Here is a 5,012-nt window from a genome sequence, read left to right on the forward strand (position 1 = left end):
TTGGGGGGAACCCCCAGCTCAGTGGATGTCCAAGGGAAAGGGACCCAGGTTCACCATACATGTAGTACCTCAATGCCCACCTTGCAGTGACACGACAGGTGGTGAGCATTGAGCAGGGATCTGCACTTGGAAAAATTGATACAGGAAGACACCCCCCCCACCTCCCCCAGCATCAACCCTCATATTTTGGGCCAACAGAGCCCAATCGAATGAGAGATGGAACTGTGTAGGACACAAACTTGTGGATTAAGGCTCAAGGTGGAACTGTACTCGCATAGACTCCTCCTAGCGACAGTGTCTGGACTGCTGGGTCCTTGGGAATATTGGTAACAATGCATTGGGTGTGATTGACAATGCTGTACTTCTTTGTGTATTTGGGCTTTTTCTTCTTTCTTTTTTGGGGTGTGTGTTCTGTTTGTTTGTTTGCTGGTTGGCTGGTGACTGCTATTGATGCAGTTGGTCTTATAGGGTTGTGATTCTGTCACATTACAACCACCAAAGTAAACCTGAGAGGTGCAAACCCCAAGGGCAGGCAGATGGAGTGTGGCCTCCTACTTACTCTAGCCCCAATTCAAGAGCAGTTAGTTCTAGTTCTGATCACATGGCCTGGCTCGGTACCCACCTTCACAAAATGATCACTGAAGGAAGGTAAGGGTGCTACAGCAAAGTGTGGTGTAGAAAGTACATGGTGCCTGGCTATCAATCGGAATAGTGTCTGGGGTCTTAAAGTCTTGTGTTCAAACAAGTAACCATCTCAGCGAGGGAGGAACCAACTAAGTCCACAGAGAAGAAGCACACCAGCTTGTGTCATCTAAAGATGACAATTATAAAATTCGAATATGACAAAGGGAAAAGTATCAGAGCTAAAATTATGAACATCCAATTTGTAGAAGGCTATGGGGGACAGTGGGAGCCCCAAACCCATCTGCAGGTTATCTGGTCAGACTGAACCGCTGTCAGATTCGCTCAAGCCACAGGCAAGAGTCTTGAACCGCCTTCCACTCAGGCAGAGGCCACTGTAATCTTGGTTATGCTGGATCAAACTTAATCCTTAACTGGTGAACCTCCCTATAAACCCAACGAGAATTTGTTCTGGGTGCAAGAATCTCTTACTTGCTCCATGACAGAAATTTCTTCCCTGGTTTTTTGAACGTTGATGGGAGTCTTTTCTTTCTTACTCATTATTTGTATTTTGGTCTGTATATTATTATTATTTTATACTTACCACCTTATTGTTTTTATTTTGTTTTTTATTGTTTCTGTTGGGTTTCCCAGTTTGTGAAGCACAGGAGGAGTGGGTGCATAGTGATGATAACTGATACAAGTGTTGACAGGGGATGGTGACAGGAGGGTGACAGGGAAGGAATGGGGATTTCAGAAATAAAAAATGAGTCAGGAGGGAGGAGAGAGCACTAGAAGTGATTGTGATTGCGCAACTCATTTTAAAGGTGATTTAATCATTGGGGGGGGTGTCTAAAATTGATGTGGTAATGACTGTACGACTCTCCTTCATATGACTGAACGATTGAACTATTCAATTACATGATATGTAAATTATGTGCTAATAAAAGTATTAAAAAATTAAATTTAAAAAAATCATATAATTCTGAGTGGCCACTACAACGAATTTTCAAAGCCGGTAGAGAAGTAGCGTGCCTGTGGGAGGGCAGCTAGCTTCAGAATTGGTGAAAAATTTGGAGAATGGTGGTTTGTCTGGCCTCTACCTCCTAAAAACCCTCTGACCGATATTGGCTCTCCTTCCCCATCAAAAATTTAGACAGCTTCTACTGCCACCAGGCTGTAATACTCCACTGCCATTCTTTAAAAATAAAAACCTGTCAAGATTAATCCAAATCAAAGAAACTGTGGTCCCTGGAACTCTGCAATGAGATCTTTGGTGAGGCCCTCAGAAATGCGGAAGCCAAGACTGCAATCCGATTCCACATCCTAACAAGGTTCGACCAAAAATACCGACTCACTGCCACCAAGTCAATGGTGACGGTGAGAACAAGACTAGTTGGGTAACTACGGTTATTGCGTCACCTTGAATCAGTTTCATTCCCATCAGATGCATTATTTTCAGATTTTGTGATGTTATTTGCAGATGTAAAATTGTAAACTGCTCTATTAGGAACTTCTAGTTGTCAGTCCATGTGTAAAAATGTTATAAAGTCAACAACTTGAAGCTATTAAAATCTTTCTGAGGGCCGTACTCTGTCTTTAGTGCTGCTCCTGCCCCCCTTCCTCCCTTATCATCCCCCTCCCCCCGCCCAGGACCTCCTTCCCCACCATTGTGGATCCCAGGGGTTGGGGGAGATGGTGATATATCATTGCCCACTGCTCTCTGCCCAGGGCCAGGGCTCTGCTTATACTCTGCATGCAACCCGCTGACATGGGTGGGGGCACACCTGTCTTGTATGTAACCCAGCCCTATGCAGTCCCGTTCCCTCTCCCCACCTCTCTCCATCAACCACTCTAGCACCTTCAACCCCAAGCCTGGCCTTCCCCTGCTTGCCTGTGACCTTGCCTGGTCTGTCACCCCAGCCCCTCTGAGGCTAGACCCATGAACAGGAAGTTGGCTACTGTCCCGATGTGGCCAGGTCATCACTGGGGCCTTTCTTTGGTCTATCACTCAGTGTGGCCCAGGGAGAGCACCCCAGGCCCATCCACAGCTCCAAGTGAAGGCCCCGACCACTGGAAACTGTCTTGAGAATGTTTTCAAAGCTGTTATGCATGTAAAATGCTGGATAATAAGACAGTTGATCAGCGAGGAGTAGGTCTATTTGTTCTATTTTGTGATTCATAAATTGTGTTTGTTTCTCTGCGGAGAGTGCTATACTTATGTGTTGCTATTCAAAGTAAGTCTAAGAAAGGAAGAGGCAGAAAATGAGAACCTCATCCCACCCACTCAAGTAAGTACCAGAGAGCTGGCTGCCTTTCTCTCCGTCAGATCCCAGCTCAGGAGAGAGGCCAGCAGCCAGAGGTGCTTGTAGAAGACCTGAGGCAGCAAGTCTGCACAGCGAGAAGCACCTCACCTCGCTGTCCGTCAGAGAAGGGAGAGAACACCCACCCGGCATCACTGTATCTTCTGGAGGAAGCCTGGGTGATGCAGTGGCAGCAGTGGTACCTCCCCAGTGGGTGTGCATTCCAAGGCCACCACTGCCACCCCTTCTCCTCCTCCTTTGGGAGGCTGCTCCGAGAAGAACATCACGGGGACAGGGCTGAGGCTGGCTTCCAGGGTGCCTGGTTGATTACTCCCACCTTTTTCCTTCCAGCACAAAATGTGCTCATCAGGCGAGCATTTTACAATGTCTTGCCTGTTACAATCCCACCCTGCAACAAGCCTAATGTAAATCCAAATGAACATCTTCATTGAAGAGTAATACTCAAATGTAGGCTGTTTTCTAACTAACACTTTGCTTTTCTTTAATTTTTCTCTATTAATCCATAGGGAAATGATATTTCACACGATCCGTGCTATAGTCAGTCAGAGTATGAACTGTGCACTAAGTAGAAGAGTCAGGGATGTGAGACTGAACCAGATTAACCAGCAGACAACCAAACACCAAACTCACTGCCATCAAGTCAATGCCAACTCACCGCGACCCTATAGGACAGGGTTGAATTAATTGCCCCTGCGAGTTTCCGAGGTGGTAACTCTACTGGAGTAGAAAGCCTCATCTTTCTCCTGCAGAGAGGCTAGGATTTTGAACTGCCAACCAGGGGGTAACCACTACACCAACAAGGCTCCTTAGCACACAACTGGGGAGCTTCAATTTGGTGGCACAAAATCAAGTTCATCATATGAATACTGCTGGCTAGCAGCATGTTTTTGTTTCTTTGTTTTGGCTAGCAGCATGTTAAACACTGGCTTGCCAACAACCACCAACAACTTCAACCCAAGTCACAACACAAGAAAAATTTTCTTCCCTAGCAAAATCCTATGCTTAGTCTATAGCTGCAGATGTTTCTATCACTAATCCACTACAGTTCAGACTAGAGTACTGTTCGGGCCGCGGACTTGGTTCAGGCGCACAGCAACCCGATGTACAATGAACGGAACCCGCCCAGTCCGAGGCCCTCTGGCCAACCGCTGCTGTGGTTAAGCCACTGCCGCAGCCACTGGGTCACTCCAGCTGTCAAAGATTTCCCCCTTTTCGCGGCCTGCCTACTTCCCAGGGACTGAGCTCTCCTGGCAATATGTGACGACGTCTCACCGTCCTCATTTCTGGCACTCCACAGTACTTCCCATAATCCTCGACAGCACTGTAATTCAAATGCATCCATTCCTCTTCTGCCTTTCTTACTCCACGTCCAACTTTCATATGCACACTGAAAATATCGTGGCTTAGATTAGGTGCAGCTCAGTCCTCAAAGTGAGATCCTTGCTCTTCAAGGATTGAAAGAGATCTTTGCTGATTTTTCCGAAGCAATGCAAAAGAGCAGGGGTTTAACGCGCTCTAGCGGAGCTTTTAGGGGCGCTTCTGGCACAATAGCCAAGCACTCAGAAGCTAATGACAGGGTCAGTGGTCAGAACTCACCAGCCATTCCATGGGGGGAGAAGAAGGACCTGGTGACCTGCTCTTTCAAAGACCACTCACGGCCCCTTTGTATTTCCAGGACTGTAACTGTTGACGGGCATAGAAAGCCTTGGTCTTTCTCCCACGGGGCGGCTGGCTGGTGGTTTTGAACTGCTGGCCATGTGGTTAGCAGCCCAACGTGTAACTCACTACACACACCAAGACTACAGCCTAGGAACTCTATGAGGCAGTTCCACTCCGTCCTGCAGGGTTGCTATATATTAGAATCAACACAACTAAAATAAAGAACCATAAATATAGCAATCATCTTTTTAAAATGAATACAAATTACCATATAGTACAACAACTTTCAATAAATATTACTTTAATTTAGCACTCAAAAAAAAGGGACCTAATCAACCAGTTTGAAAATGAAGAAATAACAAAATACCAATTTATAAACTATCAAGGGCTCATGAGGGAGGGGGGAGC

The sequence above is a fragment of the Echinops telfairi genome, unplaced genomic scaffold (genome assembly GCF_000313985.2).
Source record: "Echinops telfairi isolate 266 unplaced genomic scaffold, ASM31398v2 ScPeMD7_7463;HRSCAF=8501, whole genome shotgun sequence".
Classification (NCBI taxonomy): Eukaryota; Metazoa; Chordata; class Mammalia; order Afrosoricida; family Tenrecidae; genus Echinops; species Echinops telfairi.